At 39.7% G+C, this 21,761-nt stretch overlaps 1 protein-coding gene across 1 annotated transcript in view; it reads left to right on the forward strand.

Annotated features, from left to right (window-relative positions):
• The first annotated feature begins 5,799 nt into the window (after positions 1-5,799).
• cdh11 (cadherin 11, type 2, OB-cadherin (osteoblast)) overlaps positions 5,800-21,761 on the forward strand; it is a 47,145-nt gene continuing 31,183 nt past the window's right edge. Inside the window, exon 1 of the mRNA XM_079457187.1 lies at positions 5,800-6,240. The gene's annotated coding sequence lies outside the window, so the exon portion shown is untranslated. The remainder of the gene's footprint in view (positions 6,241-21,761) is intronic.

A 21,761-nucleotide genomic window follows, 5' to 3' on the forward strand; every position in this document is an offset into this window, starting at 1 on the left:
GACTCTGCAGTCATCTGTCTTTTTAAGGTACAGAAAAAATGGTGAAAATATTTGATGTATTTGATGTAAGAGTGCAAATTACACCCATAGCATGACAATTTGCATATGCTTTATTGTGTGTGTATGTGCACTTAAGTATATACACATACACACAGTAGCTGTTGATTCCTTTTCCATGGGAGAGGACACAGCAGTAAGCAATCAGCTAACAGGGCCTCTAATGAGTTTTCACCTCTCAATCATTTGCCTGCTGAAATAACAATGGGATGAGAGGCGTTATGAACAGGAGATTAATACAGAGTGTAGTTTGCATAGCTGCCCTTTGCGCTTATTATGAGAAACGCAGAGCTGAGCTACCTTCTGCCTTTGTCCTTCCATTTTATTCATGCTGTTTTGATGACTTGGAGAATCAAATCTACTTAAATGTTACACTGTTTGTAACTATTGTAGAGGAGGGTTAAAGAGGACATAGTGAAAAGTAGCTTCTAGCCAGGAATTACATGAATGTCGAAGGGTGTACATTTGTCAATTTACCAGAAAACCAGACAGTCCCACAACAAACATTATGAATTTGTTTAGCTCAAATCATTTTGACATGTTTATCAGATATTGGATTATAACAGTTTAAGCAATCATTTATATTATGCTACATCTCTATTTATTTTGTTGCTTAAAAACAATTTTTTTCTGCTTACATTTACATATAGTCATTTAGCAGACGCTTTTATCCAAAGCGACTAACAAAGAGTTCGGGGAGCAATACGTGTCTGTCAAGTATTCGCCGAAGAGGTGTGTTTTAAGTAGTTTTTGAAGGTTGTGGGAGATGTGGTTGACCGGACCGCATTGGGAAGAATGTTCCACCAGGAAGGAGTTGTGAAGGAGAATGAGCGGGAAAGGGATTTAGTGCCCTTATGAGAAGGCATTACAAGGCACCGCTCGTTTGCTGAATGCTTCTTTTCTAAAAAATTTATTAAATAATTTCTCAAAATTTTACAGTTTCATAATTGACACCAAAGATGAGAGTCAATGTGAGAAACCAGTATGGCGTTTCAGTCTGGGGTGCCAGTTCCCTGTTTTCTCTTCAAATAATGCTACAATTTATGTCCAGGCTGTCTAGTGATTAGCCACGGTGGTCCACCCTTGTCACTAAGGAAATGCCCCATTCCGCTTCTTGGCATGCCACATGAGTGTCAGAACACGCCAACTGGCCATGGATGGGCTCCATCCCCTGCAATCTCAAACAGGGATTTTTGTTGTGCTGAAACCCTCCAAGGCATTTCTCTGGTTCTGGAAGCATAAAATAAACGTTTTAAATAAGTATTTTAGTGGCATATCTGGTATTTTGGTCTAAACTGATAATGTTTTACCAAAAGCTTGAATCACAGTCGTGAGAGGCCTATGGGTTTGATGATGCTTGGCAGTTGATGGCAAAGAGTTACACTAAATCTATTTGTTGGCAGCACTATGCAGCTGATGAATGTGGATTTAAAAGATCTTGTGTCTTTGTGCTGTGGTGGGTTGATTGATGGATGAGTTGGAATGAAGGGGCAATGGGTTGTGACAGCGTGGCTCGATTGAGTGTCCCCCACCAGGCAAGGGGAAACTTTAGTGAAAACATAAGGCGAGTGAGTGACAGGTATGGCCCTGGCACCAGACTGAGGTGACTTTGGGATGGTGCTTAAAAAGGAAGTGAAAATCTCATTCTTGTTTTAAAACAGTGACAGCTGTTGAGTATCAGCTCTCTAGCTTACATAAAAAAGCAAGACTGTTATTTAGTTTGGCTGTTTGGTAATTTAGTTTTACTGTACTTATTTACTTCTAATGTATTTCCTCAACATTAAATTATGCAATGCATGTAAATGACTCCTAGAGAGAGAAAAAAATTATGAAAAAAAATATCTGATAGCGAGTGCATCGATAATATAAAATAACAATAAAAATAGTAGATAGCTTAATGACAAGCGTTTATCTTATAGTTGTCTGTAAGATATTTCAGCCTTGTTGGCACTCTAATTCAAACATTAACACTTATGTAAAGTGCATTTCAAGGTAGGTAGGTGAGCAAACCTGTAGATCGTTGTCTTCTATCAATGTTACTGTAGGATCAGACAAACTTCTTTAAGAATATTCTTTTTTTTAAGTAGGGAAAAAGTAGGATTTAATTGAAAAAGGGGAGCCGTCAATTAAGTGTTGTATAATCTAATTTTTACTGAATGCTTGCCTGGGGCAAAGACCTAGTTTTCATCAAAGTATAATCAACATCACCTAGAGCATCCAGGAACTGGTTTATTGTTCATGTCATTTTAGGGTTATTCTCAAAAATGCTGTAAATTATAACAGCCCTAGTTTATTATGCAATAAATGAGGGCTACAATGTAACTATTGACAAAGGGTTGTATACTGGAGCATGGGTCCTGGTCAATACAATCATGTTAATTATAATATGGCATGCAAAAATTAAGAAAGAAATATAATGGTGGGCTGGTCTGAAGAATTGTGTCTAAAAGTGCATTGAATTCTCATAGCAATTTATAAACAGGATACATTTTAAGTAAAAAAAAATTGAAATGTAGAAATATTATTAATATATAACAATTATTGAAGCATGTGATCATTTTCCTTGTATGACCTCAGAAGTTTTTTTTAGGTTATAGTGATTGTTTCATTCAGATTAGTGGGCGACACGTGTTAATGGGGCAGGAGAGATGGGGGAAAACAGGTCTCTCTTTAACAGGATGATTGTGGGGGACTGCCTGGCCTGCAGTAGACGAAACCCCATTGGGCTTAATCCTTCTTACTGGATCTCACCAAAGCAGCCGGAGTCCTCCCTATGGTGAGGAAGATTCCCATTTTAGCCAAGCAGCCTGTTTCCATTAGCTGGTGCAGCACAGCCCCGTTCAATTATTTCAGCTATACCCGCCAATGGATCCCCTGCCCCAGTGTGGGCAAATCTACTCATTGCCTGGATTAACCAAGTTGACTGTCCAAAGCAAACCAAACATATTCAAATTTAGGGCAAGAAAAGAGGCAGAACGGGTTTAGCGTACTGTCGTTTGTAAATGTCAGGAAGTGCTTGTAATATGTTAAGAAATCAATCTTGTAATATGTTCCCTATGGCTTGTAGTGTTACATATGTGCGTGTGCAGCTATTGTAACATAATATTTTTTTATTTTGTTAATTAAACTTTGTGTGTCATTCATGAAACAACGGTTTCTATAAAGAGTTCTTCAGAAATGACACTGTGAAATCTTTCCTTATTAGCATGTACTGAGAATGAAACTGTCAGCCAGCTGCACCAGAAATTATCCAATTTCATCATGAAGACTTGTATCAGCAGAAAAAAGTAATAATTTGCCATAACGTGAAAGGCCTTCTTCATGATTTCCTCATTAAATTATTCATAGGGCCTTCATCTGCTTGTGTATTTTCCATTTAGAACGACATGGTTCATTATGAAGACGAAGTTCCTGGCATGTTTTGTGTACCTCTTCTTATTGGTCTTTGCTGGATCAAAATCACACGAAGGTTGTAGATCACAGGTGTGTGTCAGTGGGAAGCAAGCGAGTTATAAAAATAAGTGAAAGCGGTAGAGAAGGAAAAGAAGATGAAGAGTTCGAGCTAGAAATTGCGACATCTGTTTGTTTGCTTTGTAATTGCTTTCATTTTCACTTTTCACTCCCAGTCTATCCATGTCTAGTGTGACGTGATGTGATTTGACCTGGTAGAGAGCAGGTATCACAGAAAGCACAAAGGCGCCACCTCACCCACAGCCATATCGGTTGAAAATCTCTTAAAGAAAACAAAGAGAACTCTCTCTCTCTTCTGATGATCCCCTCCAACTGATAAGGTGTCAGATGTGCCACTACATTACAGTGACTTGGGTTGTTCTGTTTTTCTTTCATTTGAACCCCTGCTGCAATAGACCAAGTAATCAGCCTCTCCCCATGCTCTGTACGGAGACCCCCACCGGCCTTCTGATCCACCAGCAGATATCAGTGTCTCGTAATGGATTAAAATAGGGTTAGACAGAATGGATATTATATCCAAGAGTGCATGTGTCTGGCTGTTTCCTCTGTTTCCGCGGTCAACGTGTGATCAAAACAACATAGATGGAGTAATAATAGTCGTAATGTGTGCGGAATCCGAGCTGGCTTTTGTTTGTGTTTCACTAAACTGTCGAAATGCACATTGGCATGGGTGTATAAATCTGTTTACCCAATTGTGCTCCATTAAAACCATGAAATAGATATTGGTTTGTGTGAATGGACAAGGGAAAGTTATGGAAGACATGTTCATGTTGTAAAATATCTGGAGCAATATGCTTTTCAGCATACTCGATGATGGCATTAGAAAAGCAGATTTTATTTCAAAACAACGCTATTTCAAAACAGTGTTCCCACATATAGTCTCTGGTGTAAAGTTAATAGGACAGGCTTTGTAAAATGTGCCATGGAATTCTCCAGAGGGAGTTCCAACAATATCTCTTCAGATGTAAAATTGTAAGTCGATACATGCAATTGTGATTTAGAAAGAAAAATCTAAATGTGTTCCTTACGTGATGGCTAATTTGTGGGTCTGAGGAAACTGATTAAAAACTGACACGGATCTGATTGCTCTGCCATCCTGAGGTATCACTGCCAATGTGGTCCTCCTTCTATTTTCTCCCCTCAATTCACACCCCGCCCTCCTTTGCTACTTCTCTATATCTCTCACACACTTCTTTAAACCAGTCTTGGCTGAAACACCATGTGAGCAGTGAATCCATTACCCGAGCGACAGCTCAATTCAATTATTAGACAGGCTAATAATCTGACTGAATTGATTGTTCGCTTTATCCCCAGCCAAATGGCTGATGGAGAGCGGATCATGTTTGAGACTTTTGCCTTTAAGACTGGAATAGAACTCGGACTGAATATGACCGGGAGCGTCTGCTAATGAAGAACGCTATGCATTCAACAGTCCAAGAGTCAGAAACCTGAAATCTTAAATACGCCCAAGGAAATCAATTTGTTTAGCAAACATTCAGTGCTGTCTTACTTTATTAGACAAAGAGAGGAGGAAATCATTTTCATATTATAAACCTCTACATCCAAACCGAGCATTTTCCATTTCTCCTGATAGACTTCAAATTGGACTCAGAATAGCAATATTAGATCCGTTTTTTAATGATATCTATAGTTTGTGCGCTCACTAAAAAGGGACTTTCCTGCCAAAATCTCAAGCCACAAATGGAAACGGCTGGTTCAAACTGCAGTTTCAGTAGACCAATTTCAATCAACAAAGCACAATGGTAAAAGTAGACATTCCAATTAGCATGGCAGTAATAGACACCATAATTATAAACCTAACCTACAATTAAGCTCTGACATGATGACCAGAGCAATGGCCCTAAAACATAGTAAGCATTGTGTACTGCAGTTTGCAAAGTAAAGTGGGTTTCAACATTTTGCAAGTAGTTTTATTTTTACATCTTATGAGAAAATATATATCTGGAATAAAAATGTATGTATTTGTCTGTCAGTAAGTCAGCCAACCAGCGCAGTGCTTTTTTACAAGAAGATTCTAACAAAACAGAAAATAAAAGGAGATATTTAAAGAGCTACGATTGCAATCGGAGTCTTTTACTGGCTGCAACTCGATGCCTCAGTGATTTTTTTTGTCACGATTGTGTTGTTTAATCCACGACCGGGGTTTATTCCCTTGTGGGGGTTTAGCTTTCATCCGCCTGTTTTGATTGGAGGAGGATTTTAGAGGCCGGTTTAACAATTGCGTTGGCCGCTCGCTTCAGATGGGACCGCAGACAGGACAGATGAGAAACTGCTTCCATCTGGAAACATAGGGAGAAAAGGAGGTTTGACTCCACTCAGTCAGCGGCGGCGAGGCACATTCTGCTCGCGTTACATCGCACCGGTCATCATCATTCTGCCTGCTGGAGGAGGAGGAGGAGAGCGAACGTGCGCTTCACAGCAGCTGCACCTGACTGATCGTGGACATACCTCAGTTTTATTTCACCAGTCTTCATTTTAACACTTATCTTTCTGAAGAAGAGAGAGAATTCCAGCGGGTCTCTTTGTTGTTTTTATGATTTTTTTCGTTCGGTTCTTGGAGGGGACTTTGCCAAGAAGGAGCTGGAGTTGGTATGCACAGACTGGTCGCGTTGGATGTTGATTGTTGTTCAGACAGAAGTGACAGCGTTTGACCGCTGTTGGGACCGACCCTGGACACCCGGACGTTCAAAGGTAACGAGTGATGATGCTACTACGAATGTTGTAGTATTTTTAAAGAAAGGAACAAGTTACATGTGATGTTAGCATGCCAATAGCGGTCTGCAAAGAGTTGTCTTGAGAGGAATTGAGGGGACAGGTCTGGCGTTCTCATCTAAAGTCCTTATCTATTCATTCGCAGACGGCGCGTTTGCAGTGGATACACGCCTATTATAAACCATATACGCGTTAGTTGTTAGTAGATGTTAACTGTCGATATCATTTAATTGTATCTACAGTTTGCTTAACCTTGGTGCTTATCTCTCAGCGAGAAGCTCAACTTTTAGTTTTGAGCACTTCACGACTGTCAGCGCGACGATGCATAAGCGATCCGCTGAGCTTGACCACACGATAAGCATTGAAATCAAGTTTACTAAATGCCGGTAACTTAGCGGTAACCACGTATCAAACAATCGTAGAAAGAGCACGTATGGTATATTTTTATTTAACAACCATTTCTAACGCTAGGCTTAGCTTTTCTTATGAGAGATTCACGAGTAGGCTGATAAACTGTCGATATCGACACCAATGTACGTAAGCTAAGTTTACAAGCTGCATTATTACATTTATATAGGCACGCAATATATCATCGATTTCGTCTTGCGCGTCTGTTTATTTTTTACCACAAAAAGTCAAAGCGACGTGACCACCAGTAAAGACAATATGAAGATACACGTCGTCATTCTTTTCCGCATGATTCGGGCTTGTAGGAGGGAATGTAACATAAAAATGAGAATGAACGAGTAGTCGCTTGAGTGAGTGCAGAAAGCTCCGAGCGTTCACGGAGCCCGGGTTCGGTGGGGAATGAGGAGTCGTGCGGCGGCAGAGAGAGCAGCACTCCGGGCATAAAAACAGTCATATACCCCCTAGTGTGAGAATCACACCACGAATCATTACGCAGATCCTCTATGAACAATATCAGTTATTTTATCTGTGAGATGTAGGACACCGGGAAAGACTGTGAGGTATTTTAGCGAGAATTGGATTTTAAGGCCGTACATTCTTCATAGCGTCAGTTTTATACTTCTAAATGAGCTCTTTGTTGTATTTTACTCGAATTATTAGGTTAACAAATTTGCTATTAATCTGCGTGACAGAGCTTAACGCATAAATCGTAAACTGTAGTATATCACGTGTCTGTGACTTTTGAGGCAGTTAAATCCGACCATTAGGCCTACCTACTACAAAACCCGTGGAAACTATACAAATAATAAACACATTTTCTTTGTTCCAACCATTTAATACGTGTACATTTTAAGGCATATTTAAATGGTAAATTGGTAGTGATGATAATAAAATAGGAAGGACCCACTGCTTAGAGGCATTCAATAGAGGGTGCTGTTGTACTTTTCAGTCCTGTTCGTCCACCACAGTTTTGTCTCGGAGGGCCACTCAAAAAGATTGAGCGCCACCGTCTGTGTTGCCCATGCTCCCCAGGGATGCAGAATTCAATCTAGCAGAGGCTATGGCTAATGCTGTGGCACTTTGTCAGGATTAACATCTTTCTAGTCAGTGGCTCCTGTTACCTTTGGTGTCACATTACCACCTTGGAGTTGTGTGAAGGGAGGAAAAAAATGATGCCCCCGTATCCTGCACTCGCTGCATTGTGTTGGGTGCTGCACTGCCCCGGTCCCACATGACTGCAGGTCGATAGAGGAAGAGGCTCAGTCATTTTCAACAAATAAAGGCATTTGTTATTTTGACTGGTGCAGCTACTCAAAGAGCCATTTTTCTCCAGCAGCCACATCCAAACAAGGCAGACGAATCTCTGTGCTGGGTTTAATTTTCAATTAGAAATGAACGCTTAGGAATTGAATGGGAGTAAAGAACTTTTGATGGTTTTTCTTGCTGTGTTCTGCGAGGGAGCGTTTCATTTCAGGTATCATCAGTTTCAAGGTTTCTGTAAGGCGAAAGTGACGTTCAGACAAACAGTGCTTTTGCAAATAAATTGGCTTCGCTGAGGTAAGGAAATTAATCTGCACACCTAGTTAGATTCAGTCATGTTGAAGTGTGAAAAAAGTCTCTCCTTGTCTACTGAAAGGCTGTGTGCTCTTGTTGCGGTGGTTTCTAGTCAGACTCAAAATAATGATGATTATACCGGTGCTTGGACACGGCCAAGTATTTCATGCCAACTGTCTCTAGTGGAGGAATCTCATGCCATCTGTTAGTGACCTTGGAACACATAAATAACGTTTCCTGACTGGTGGCATGGTGCTATATGAGAACACTACACTTCTCGGTGGTTTACAGCTCTTTCCCCCGTGAAAAAAAAAGCTATTCGTTGACTTTTTCATATGGTTGCCGAGCAAGCTTATATGGAGGGCTGCATCTGTACCTGTTACAGAGAGTCTACAATTACAGCTTGTAATAAATATGCTGGATATAATGTTGTATGACTACTGAAGGATAATTTGGATGCGTTAGTTTAAAAAAAGCCCCTCAAAGAATTATTAATAGAGTATTTGACACAGTTGAGAGTTATGGCTTCATTTATACAAAGCAGACTTCATGCAGATGGTGGTTGGACTAATCACTGCGTGGGTGCGTGGAATACACCCATTCACCATTCTGTGCAGCAATTAGCAAAGCAAAAAATCACACACCCATTTTACATGGTAACATTTAGAGAAGGGGGTGATTTTCTTTTCTTCCTTTCATTCTGCTTTTGATTATTTTATATAATGCTTTATACAGCGGTGCAATGACAAACCATAACTCATAATAGCTCTTAGAAAGCTTTCCTTTCAGCTCAGTGGTTAGGACATGGCGCTAGAAACACCAAGGTCGTGGGTTCGATCTCACAGCTAGTTCAGCATCAGGGCCTAATGAACAACACATGGGAGGATCTTATTAATAATGCGATATGTTAGGATCAGTTGGTTTCTAACATCGTATTATAATTCGACTGTGGTGTTTTTGAGCGTTACATTCATTTTCATACCGTAGACCACTCCTCACTTTTTTATCAGCTTTGCTTACTGTCCAAAAATTTATACTTTCTGAAATTTCACCTAAAACTCTAGAAATGGCTGTTCACGCTTTTGTTACGTCTCGTTACGTCTAGATTACTGCAATTCTTTATATTGTGGTATATCTAAGTGTAAAATTGCGCGTCAAAATGGTTCAAAATGAGCTGGGCCAGAATTCTTTTAAAGTGCCGTTAACATGAACACGTCACTCCAGTTATTAAATCCTTATACTGGTTTGTTAGAGAATAGACTTTAAAAGTCTCATCTTTGTATATAAATCCCTACACAACATAGCCACTGTCAAACTCTCTGAACTTCTTCATCTCTACACCCCATCCAGAAGCCTACGATCCTGTGACCAGTCATTGTTGGTAGTCCCTCACGTTAGGCTTAAGCGTAGAGGTGAGCGTGCATTTGCAGGGCCTAGACTTTGGAATGCCCTGCCTCTAGAGATTAGAAAGGCTCCTTCTCTGCCAGTCCCTGCTAAAACTGTATTTGTTTTCCTTAGTGTTTTGACTTTTCATTTTTAAACGGGTTGTATACAATTTTTGACTACTCTAATATATGGCTATTTTGTATAAATTTTTGTCTGGTCTGTTTCTGTATATGTGGTATAACATTTACATTTACATTACATTTAGTCATTTAGCAGACGCTTTTATCCAAAGCGACTTACAGATGAGGAAACACTGGAAGCAATTATAACAACATAGGCAACAAAATACATAAGTGCATCAAAAACTAGTCCATTTAAGCCTAGCACAGTATACAAAGCTAAGAATAGTGAGGTTAGTACGTTTTTTTTTATAATCGTGCTCTTCTGTAAAGCACTTTGGTCAGGCTGGTGGCTGTTGTAAAAATAATAACATTTGAACTTGAACATCTGTCTTTTACCTCCAAACAATGAAACCAAATGTTGACAGTCAGAAACCGACGGTGCGAGTCTGAGGAAAACTTGTGAAGGAAATTATGAATGACAACACTGGAATGCAGTCTGGATTTGCTTCAGACAGGATAGCGTACTGAATTAAAAAAGGCCTCAATGTTAATATTCTTCATTTATTTTGGACGGCCTGAAGTGTCAGAGTGGGAGTAGATTTTTTCAAAAGACGGTTTGAAATACTTTTTCTGATGTCAAGGCCACTCTTTGATCCAGCACTGGATCATCATATTGCTTTTTAGTCTTTGAAGACCATGATGTAACTCACCTTTCTTTGACTATTTTAACCTGTATTCTTTTATGGATTGCTTTTCAATGCTAATATATAGTAAGTACAGTATGTATTTTAAAAACTATTCGACCCAGTGCATGTTTGGGGGTCTACATGCTATGCATGATATGCAATCATATTTGCACTGCCTTATTTTGCCATTGCTAGTTTTCTCACTATTTATCAAAATACTTTTTTAAATAAACAGTTTTGTTGAAATTCGCAGAATGTCCAGAGTCTGCTGTATTCTCCAGCATGTGACCTTTAGAAAGAAAGCACTGTTCATAAGTGATTGCTTAGGTTTAATAGAACTAATGGGCTTGACACTTCTCCCAGGCTTGTCTGGCCAAAAAACAGCAGATAGCATTATTCTGGACCCATTTCCACCCTGCGCAATTAGACATGAAACGTGTAACCTTTTCTTTTATTATGTATTCAATAAAAGGTGTGCCTTAGTCCCCAAGAATACCACTAAAGACTGCTAATGTCATAATGTATCATAATACAGGTGCCACAAAACAAATCAGTTTTTTCCTGCAATTGCAGATGAAGCAATATGAGATCCCTTCTCTGCATTTTCCATTACTACAACAAAAATTCATTCATGTGCTCTTCCTGGTTGCTCAATAAATACTTATTTTTTTAGACCTCACACCAGCCTTTTGGTAAATGTTGCTGTTGGTTTGTACCGGTTTGCGGTTCTTTTAAAGTGGAAGAGGGCTGGGTGGATGAACTGATCTGCAATGACACGCTCCATTACTCCTTCTTTGCATCTGCAATAAAGCTAATTGTTGGGTAACCCCTGTTTAAGCCCTGCACAATCACAATGCGCATCCCTCTTATATTAAATATGCCTGAAACAATGTTCCACCTAGACCAATCAGAAAGAGAACGGAGACAGAAATAGATCGGGGACGCACCCTCGTTTTCCTTCTGAAAGTGAACCAACATCATTTAATTTACAGATCACCCATAGCCAGCAATCAGAGCGTTAAGTGCACAGGGTTCATTATCTGGTGGCATATGGTGATGTATTTGCATAATACGCTAATACTTACACCAGCTCTCTTCCTTTTATCTGGCGCTGTGCAATTAAACTTTTCCCTGAGATGTATACTCATTGTTCTTTCATCTAATTAAGTCTTGGAAAGTAATGAAAGAACAGGAGGAACACACCTAGAATAACAATCCGATCGTTGTAATTTCACTCGACATGTGTTTTAATGTGTGGCATTATGCCGTTATGTCTTTAAATATTTATCTATTGCCTAAAATTACACGAATGAAAGGAAAGAGAAAGAAACAGAGAGTGCCAGGCATGACAACCGCGGCTAATGCCTGGTATTTGTCACTTTGGTCTGCAAACGCTTTGCTAGAACGTACGTTTTTTTAGCAACGTTCATTTGGCTTATTGTTTCCTACTTAATGGTAATGAATCTTGCTTCAGATTATGGATATGCAGAAACAAAATATTGAAAGGGAATCTCTTAAAGCTAGCTCAGTTCAATACGCGAGGCATGAAATCTGATTTGAAGTTTGCTGCAGACAGGGGGAGGTAAAGTACATTGGCGTTCTCAGTTGAGTGCATCTCTCATTGCTTGCTGTCCTTTTAGTGTGCTGTATTTCTTCAGTGCCGCCGCCTCACCTGTTCTCAATATTTAATGTGGTGGGGTGTCTTTTGGACTTGTAATGAAGCAGAGGTCAAGAGATTCCCTTCAGCTTCATTCCTCCAAACAGGCCCTGTAAATGTCAGACAGGCTGTGAGAAAAGATTCTGAACTTTCCCCTGTCTATCTCAGTCAGTCATCTCTTATTTCTCTTCATCACTCTTGCCCACACTCTCGCTCCCACTATCTCCGCCAACCTTAGTCAGAATCCATCCCATTCACTCCCAGCCCTGATCTCCACTCAGCCATAACCTGAGCTTTTTTCATGTTGTATTACCACCTCATCAGGCCTTTTTTCTGTCACTCATCCGCCCTCTACCACCCGTTTTTCTTATCTGATGAAAGACAGAGAAAATCCATCCCAACAAAATGAATTTGACATGTGTGATGTGTATAGTTATGGATGGGCGCACAGGATATTTCTTCTCAACAGAGCTTTGTGTTTGCTTGTTTTTTGTTCTTTTATTTTTTTGGCCCTCCACTGACACGGTCATTTTGTTTGGCGGTGTCGGGAGAAAGACATTACGATTACCTCCCAGATTTAGCGCTTCGGTTTTGTGTGGTCCTGGCCATATTCAGCGGCCTCGATAAAATATTCATCCTTTTAATCCCTAAGCTGACACAATGGTGTGTGAAGAATTAGGCTATATGTTCCATTCCACTGACCATCTGATGGGCACCCTTCTCTAAAGACCTGGCCACAGTGTTAGCTTTTGGCTGGTTCTCTCAGAGAAAACAAGGGATCCAAATCTTGCACCACTGGGGCTTTGTCAAAAGTGAATAACAAGCAGGATAATTACAACTCAGTTACCAAAAGAACAGGGGAAAGGCTGGAAATAACAGCCGTTTGATTTCTGAGCTCCCAAACTGAAAGAAAACTAGGTTTATCGAACACATAAGGTGAAAGGTTTAGGGCTAAAGGAATCGGTTAAACCGGTGGGCAATATATTTTTTTAGATTGGTTAAATGTTTCGTGCTTTTCTTATAAAGAATTTCAAAAACCAAAAAAGAGAATTAAAGCTTTTGTTACTAGATGCTTAACAAGTACATTGATAGCCTTACATTGTGCTTGGCAGTCATAGCCTTGTTCTCCAAGGTCTCATTTTAACCTTTGGCTGGAACTCTGCAGCAGACAAATTATAACACAAAAATAAGCTCAGGGACTCGTAATCAGTAGTTTGTTTACTTTAGCCAAGCGCAGGGCCACAGATCCAGTGTGTGATGTGGCCCTTTCTCTGCCAGAATACAAAGCCTTGAAAAGATATATAAATGATTTTATATGCTCTTTTATACCTCACAGGGAATTAAAATAGGACAAGATGCATGATTGATTACATGTATTTATCTAAATATAACAATCTGAAGACCTCATTTCCTAAGAGGGAAATTGCAAGTAAATCAATAAGGATGAATAATTATTAAAAAAAATAAAGAACGCAAAAGAAAATGTGTATGAACTGGATTGGAACATCTGGTGTTCTGTAATTTACAAACTCTTTTGACATGATATGCTAATCAAAATTTTAGGCTAAAATGAAGATAAGCTGAAAAGAGGAGAACAATCCCAGCACATGTTCTGCGGGCTTGGATTTCCTTCATATTGACTTTTTAAAAGAGAGCCATTCAGTCGGTCCATCTCTTGAAACGCAATTCACGTCATTTTCCTTTTTAACCCCGAGATCATCAAAAATAGCATGAAACGAGTGAATAATTTATTTAGCTCTCATTCTAGTGGCTCGGTTAACGGGAGGCGGTTTGGTCACAAAGGCATACATTTGTAAATGAGGCAGATAAACCTCTGGGTAGACAAGGAGCGTTTTGTTTGACACAGGAATTCTGTTGTTGGCTGTTTTGCTTGTCAAGTGCTCTGGGAAGGCAGGATGTGTACTGGGCCTACAATGGGCCTTTCAGCTAAGCATCTCAGATGCAGGGAGATGCTGTCCCGCCTCCTTTCACAGTGCCCTAATCTCTTTATCAGGCAGCTACAATGGTGAATTCAGTTTTCTGCCTTGCCGGCGAGAGCTCAAAGACTAGCGGACAGGCACTATCACGGCATCGCGAAAGACCAAAAAGTTTTCATAAGTTATCATACAGGTTATCTTTGTGATTGAAAAGAGACATTCATTGACAAAATGAGAAGATGTAGCCAAAAAACGGCGAAAGGAATGAATACTATTTTAAGTATTTTTATTCTGAAATAATAATTATACATTTTCTTATAGTACACATGTGTGTGTGTATATGTTTAAGATTTTTGTATATATTGTCAATTTATTCTTTAATTATTTTCTTTTTCTGTATATATAACTGTATAATAAATACAATAAATAGAAATATTGAAATATTATATATATAATTTACATTTATATCTTTACATATTACAATGATATTCATATAAAATAATATATAATATATACAAATAATTACAGAATAAACAGAAGGGTTCCCTCCATCTAGGCCCTTTTTTGTTTAGTGCTTGTCAATGTAAGTTTGCATCAGTGAACCCATTCACACTCCTGGAGCCAGCACCCTTAGGAATCTTCCAGCTTTGCAATGTTACCACCGTAGAGCAGACATTTTTATTCCACTTGCGGGGTTGTTTGTCTTTGATGCAACAGCTTTTCCATTGCTTACAGCCTTTCTGAATCATTCTTTACCTCGCATTAGAAAAATGCATTAAGGCATTTAGTTTTGGTCTCTGTGATGCCAAATTGCAGTTAATTTCACACCTCTGTAAATTCTGTTGTGTCAGGAAGGCTCTTTTTAGACCTCTTTCTGTCACGGGCTAGCTCGGTTGGAAATAGTTTGGGGCCTTGGAGACTTGTCCAGCCTGAGGTTTTAATTGTTATAATTTAAAGCAAGGGTGTCCACATCCTGTTGACCCTTGTTTGTTGGGGTTTGTAGCTTACAGTAAGGCAGAATTTGTTTCCAGCTGTCTGACATTGTGGGTGGCCCATGTGTGGACAGTCTTTTAAGGAAATCGGTCGCTTCCCTTTCTAATTAGGCTGTTAAACATTAGCACTACAACTGTTGCGGGAGAAGGGATGAAATGGCCTTTTCAATGAGAACGTAAAGGGCTGAACTCTGCTTGTCACTTTCACAAGGATACAAGGCTCAGTAAAGGCAAGCAAAGCATTCATTAACATGACAGTTAGCCTGATGTCGTAAAGCCAAACCAGCTGGTAATGGAGTAGCCCGGCCCCTGCTGAGCGACCAGGAGAGTGCATTGTACAGGGGCCCTAACCTAGAGACATCCCATACAAATAAGCCCACCACTCCCACGAAAAGCAAACAGTGTACCGTTCCTGAAACTGTCATGCAAATTGCTTTTTTTTTCTTTATGTGCTGGAAAGATTCTCATATGTACAGTCTCCACCTCGGTTTGCTGACAATTTGTCCCTTTTAACCCAGAGCAAAGCCAGTTTTCTTTGATGCATATTTACATGATTGTTAACCTGACAGCCGTCTGTGTTTGAATGGCTCTCCTTGGTAACAGAAGGAAACATAGCATATTGAAGTAGTATCGAAGCAATGACTGTGACCATGTTTGCTGCAAAGAAACTTAAAAAAATGCTTATAAATTGGATCACGTCTCCCTGACATGACTTTTTACATATATACCCCTAGAGTCATTTGACACCATTACTTAATTTCTTCATGCTGGATCTCAAGCCCAGACTGTGGGAAGAACAATTGCTGTTGAAACTTCTGAGCCAGAAATGTGCTTTGCTTTAAGCACAACACTCTGCAGTGTGTTATATTCGGGGACAGTTGAGGGTGAGCCAGTGCATTGTTTCTTAGAAGTGTCTTAAAGTAGAATTGAAGCATGTGCGTCACCACATGCACACAAATGGGGGATTTCATAAGCACTGCTCCGAGCGGCTTTCGAAGCAAAGGAAATGGGATATTTTGAGTGGCATGAAAGCTGACAATTCTATAACTTCTTAACTTGGAGGTGTTTCTCTGCCTCCTTGGGCTATCTGGGGTACAGCTTATTGTCGCTGGAAGTGATGAACGGATAGAGAGGGCAGTAGCTCTGGGTTGCGGATGTGTCGCGTTTTCTTTCTGCATGGCTTTTGTCTGATATGCATTCAAAACAGTGAAGATAGATTTAGAAGATTAGAAAAGAATGGGGTATAAATGGTTTTGGAAAAGAAATATATATACACAATATAGGGATTCAATATATATTTTTTAAAACTATAGTTTCTTTAAACAACGCATAAAATGTACCGTATTGCATTACCCTATTGATGCTACACTGGTACAGGATGGTAATCATTGCATAGACAAATTGTAAAACTATAGTTCAAGTTTTTTCTTTTTGTAAAATGTAAGTTTTCTTTGTCCATGCGCAGTGCTCAAAACATCCACATCGTGCCAGCGAGGACCGGCTGAGTATCCAAATGCAGGTGGGGAAGAAGGCAGGCAGATGCTATCATTTATCACAACCCTGAATGCAAGCAAAGCAAAACCTGGGGCTAAGAACAGAGGCAGAGGGGCGAAAAAGAGCGAGATTTTCATGCCTCTTGAGTCCACACTGACAAATATAGTCGCCCCAAGATTAAATCAAATTCACAATGAAGTCATCTGATACTTACACAAAGCTTGGCATTAACAATGTTAGTCATTCAGTTTTTCTACCTCCCGCCTAGCCTGAACAGAACACGGTATTGTATGGAGGGAGGGCGCCCAGTGGGTCATTGTGGGTCAGTGCAGGTGTCCCTAGAAATCCTGTCGGGTAGCTGCTCGCGCTGAGATGGTAAGACCCTCTCGGACCATGTTCCCCTCGGTCTCCGTCGTCAGTATGCAGCAAACACAGTCTCTCAGTCCCTCTGTTGGAGGTGGCTTTTCAATTACAGAGCGAGGCTGCGGGGGAAAGGCGCTTGACAAAAGCCATGACATAAACCATTTATAGTGCGGCTCCATCATGGCCCCAATGCCAAACCGGCCTGGACGGTTCATTTAAAAGAGAAATTAATCACACATGGTTTCAGGCACACAATAACAGATTATGACTGGCTAGTGGCACCTTACTGAATTCAGGGATAAAACTTTGAAAAGACACTTAAATCTGTGGAGAAATGCAAGGGGTCTGCCCAGCCCATGAACTGAACGTATAGGAGTTTTGTTCATTTCAAAGCAGCTGTTGTGTACAGATTTTTATAGTAAAGAGGAACGAAGAGAGAGAGAGGACTGCTGAAATGTGCATTATATATTGAGTTTACACATGGAGCGTTCAGTGTAATATATTCTCTCATTATCACTGACTTCTTACTGTCAGCATGGAAGATTACTGTGTCTATACTGACATATTGGCGAAGAATATGCAGGGCTCAGCTCGCTTTCATTAAACCATTGGAATAATTCATTTTCATGAATTATTCCATACTGTAGTATGCCTAATAATGGGGCAAATGATTGTAGAAAGAAAGACGTGGGCAGGCAATGTCAGGGAGAGTCATTAAGCGACCAGAGGAAAAAAAGAGAAGGCGAGATTCAGAAAGCAAGAAAAAAGAGAGAGAAATGCTGGGCAAAATGGCGAGGAATCCGCTGAAATCTTTGAGCGATGATCTTATTTCACAGTGGATCTAGCACACCACAACTAATCAACCTTGATGGAGATTATAAGTATAAAGAACCTTTATAATGCTGAAAATGACAGATTTAGTCATTAGCCACAGTATGCAGCACACATTGGTAGTTACAGCTGCCTCTCCCCCACGAGTGAGGGGTGTGAGCGGCCACTGCTTTGATGAATGAGGCTCAACCGTTGCCGATTAGCAGTGCGTCCATGAGTGGGCTTTACACAGAACCTTTAAATATCTCCTCAGCAGCATAGCCCACATACTTTTGCTGCACGTTTTATCACTGCTTTATTTAATTATCTTCTTTACTTTAAAACTAAAAATAGTTTGCAGAGGGATTACATTGCCGGGGAAGTCAGTGTGGACGAGTTTAATACACATTGAACCTTCGCCGATAACTTTAGCATTCCCAAATGCATGGCGTAGTCTATTTTAATTTGGCAAGCGGCAGCGGGCGTATATCTCAGCACCCTTACCTCACCTTTGGCTACTGCGCCGAGAGGTAATGGCTGTTTAAAAGGAGCTGGCGATTATAATGGAGGGTTTTTTTTATCCCCTCCGGAATGGCTGCAGACTCTGACTCACGTCACTTGATATTCATTGGAGGCTGTCACAGCGCATGCAGCTCAGGGCCTACTCTTATCAAGATAACCATTCAACGGCTCGCAGCTTTTGAGCGCTAGAAGAAACGGAGCAAATAAAAAAAATTACACGGTAAATAAATAAAAAATGAATTCTATAGGTCACTTTCCATTGACAATGGCCAGGGGAAGAAGAAAAATAGCATGTTCTTTTCATAAGAAAAGGGGTGACGCCATATCTCCGCGAGATGATGTTTGGTACCCATAATGCACTGAAAGCATGAAAGTTCAAGTGCTAATTAATCACAAGGTTTGTATTGACAGCTTAATTGTGATGTTGTGAGGTTCAGGAATTGAAACGGCTAGCTTTGGTCTTATCGCAATATTAATGCACATTTCAGCTTGAAGACAGATGTTTTTCCGATGTCCTTTACTTATCTATCAGACTATCTAAATATGGGTTTATCTCCCATGTATCACTGGGCTCGTTCAGTGGCCAGTTTTTTCTATTAATGATGTTTTTATCAGGATGCACCTTGGCCATGTAAAGAGCGCATCAATGATGTGCTGGCACAAAGCCCCATTTAATAGCAATTTACAATTTTCACAGCCTGTTCTTAAGCTTTCTTCGTTTTCTGTAAAGATTTCTGTAAATAGATTACTACAATCAAATATGCTGCTGCACAAATCCTATTAGAAAGCACCAGAGTGTAGAAAATCATTTGCAGTTTGATCTGAAGAACTATAGACAAATAATAAAAACCTAATGATTTACAAAATTAGGGTCAGATAGGTGGAACTGCAATAATTCCACGTGCGTTATTTGTTTTCGCGCACCAACAGAAACATTGCTTTTTTATCAAGTCGATACAAAAGCAAATGTGACACCAGTCCCGTAGAGGCCAAATGCATGTTGAAAGCGTATTGAATTTCCCTCAATTGCGGGTTTTCACACAGGTAATATGATGCACTATAGGAGCCTCTTCTGCAAAATAAAGGACAGTCAAGGATGAAAAGTGGAGTGATTTAATTTGGACTCGAGTCAGGTGACTGTCAGCGACGGGGGGTCAGTGACCTCTTTTGAAGGAAATAAAGGACAGTCGTTCAAAGGCACATTTCATAATCTGAAGAATACATATTCAAGAGCTTATCCATAAACATAACCCTCAAGAGAGGAGTGGTGCCAGGAATATCAGCATTCACAGGGTGAAGCGTTTTGCTGACCCCGTGGTCTCCTTAAGCTTCCGCGGCTCTCAACTTTTACATACATTACCAACACAATCACAGTTTTTTGACCTTACGTTGTTGCACTCAGATACACAAGTGCACACTCACAGACAGACATATAACCCGCATGCTTGTGCCAGGCTGGGTCTGTGTTGCCTTCTCACCGAAAAGAAAATGGCGGTTGCGACAATGTGGTTTTGACGCTGGTGGTGGTGATGCATCAGGGACAAACTCATTACTTTCACCCTGATTTGAGATTCCTCTTGGGAAGAAAAATGGCCAGGAAAAGAAATGAAAAGAAGAATAGATGACTAGCTGTGAAAAGGGGGTAGCCATTCATCAGCCACTCATTTCACCCCTCGGTTGTCTCCCACACAGGACACAGAAAACACGGCTGCCAGAATATGGATTGACTTGTACAATTTCTTTCTTATCAACAATTCATTGAATATGTATAGTAAGAGGTGAATAGAGGCAATTCTAGATTCAGATGAGAGGAGAAGGTGACTTCCCGGTCTGTATTTATCATTATTTGACGGTCGGAATACATTCTATTGTTCTTTTGAGTTTCCATGGCTCTTTAAATTATTAAGTGTCCTGAACTTTTCAAAATTGCAGGTACAAATTCCTACATAAATACAGTAGCTTTAAAATGTGTCTATTGTTGAGATTTTACAGATTGTATTCATATTATAATTAGAAAAAATAGCGATAGAATGGCAAAGTTCAGTTACTGTAGTCACTTCTCTTGTACTGTCTATTTCAATGAATGAATTAATAAAATTAAACATTTAATATAATTTAGTAGTATATGTACACAATTCACTATATTCATATAAAGAAAATCAATAATACATACATACATATATATATATATATATATATATATATATATATATATATATATATATATATATATATATATATATATATATATACTACTTTAAAGGGATAGTCATCCAAAAATGAAAACTCTCTAGTCGTTCCAAATTTGTATACATTTCTTTGTTTGGTTGAACAAAGAGAAAAATATTTGGATGAATGCTTGTAACCAAACAGTTATTGGACCCCATTGACTACCATAGTCGGAAAACTAACAATGTTAGCCAAAAGTGCCCCAGAACTGTTTGCTGTCCTATGTTCTTCTAAATATCTTTTGTTTTCAACAGAACAAATAATAAAGTAATTTTTCCTACTATGGTAGTCAATGCGGTCCAAGAAATGTTTGTTTCTAAGCATTCTTCCAAATATCTTTCCCTGTGTTCAACAGAACATAGACATGGAAACAGATGTGGAACTCTTTGGGGCTCTCGTTGTTGAATAAACGATAATAGAATTCAACATTTTTGGTGAAATATCCCTTTAATGTAGTATTTATATTTAAAAATTTGATAACGGATATTTGCTAAAAGAAATTAAGCAGTCTGTCGTTTTTTCGGTATTCTCCATCTCAGATGCAGGTTAAACCATTGTGATACTTTTGTGAACAGCCAATCAGATGCGTCTGTTGTTCTTGCGTCTGAAGAAGCTTTTGATTGCACCAGCTTATGCTTGTGGGGGATTGGGCGGAGGTTATTTGTTTTTGTGCTGCCTGTGTTGGGCGGCATGCATGTTTGCTCGTGGATGCTTATTCATTCGGTTAGTTCTCCCTTGTCTCTTTTGAAGTGTTGGAAATCAGGCCCAGAAAGTGTTGTTTGCGGCCAATATAGGAGTGCTCTCGACAAACCCTTTAAGGGTGCTTTTATTATGTTGTTTCGATCATATTTGGACTTTGGTATTCTGTTACTTTCCATCATACATCTTTAATATCCATTTTTGTATTTTCATCTAAGAGACATTTCTGGTCATTTATATTCAGAACAGTTATACTTCAAATGGTGGTAATTAGATAGCAATAATACATTATGAAGAAAAATGCGCAAAAAGAAGGAGCATTACATTCATTTCTGTTCACCGTGTCCCCATAATTCCTGGAAACATACAGCTTTGAGCATTTTAGTAATTTAGGTCTGTCTGACATTCCTGCAACAAATAACGGTAACGTCTGGCAGGAGGCTGTGTCATGTGTTTCAAAGATGAAAATTGTGGCATCGCCTCCCTGCAGCTGTGACCTGCATATTTACACCATAAACAGGCCTAATCTGTTCACCCGTGCCCCATGTTTGCCCAAACCCAATTTCATCATTTTTCCTCATTCGCTTAGGCCCTTTTCAGAAAGTCCCATAGTGTGTTTTGCATGCAACGGCTCTGTTGCA

Source organism: Barbatula barbatula (assembly GCF_947034865.1).
Source record: "Barbatula barbatula genome assembly, chromosome: 1".
NCBI lineage: Eukaryota > Metazoa > Chordata > Actinopteri > Cypriniformes > Nemacheilidae > Barbatula > Barbatula barbatula.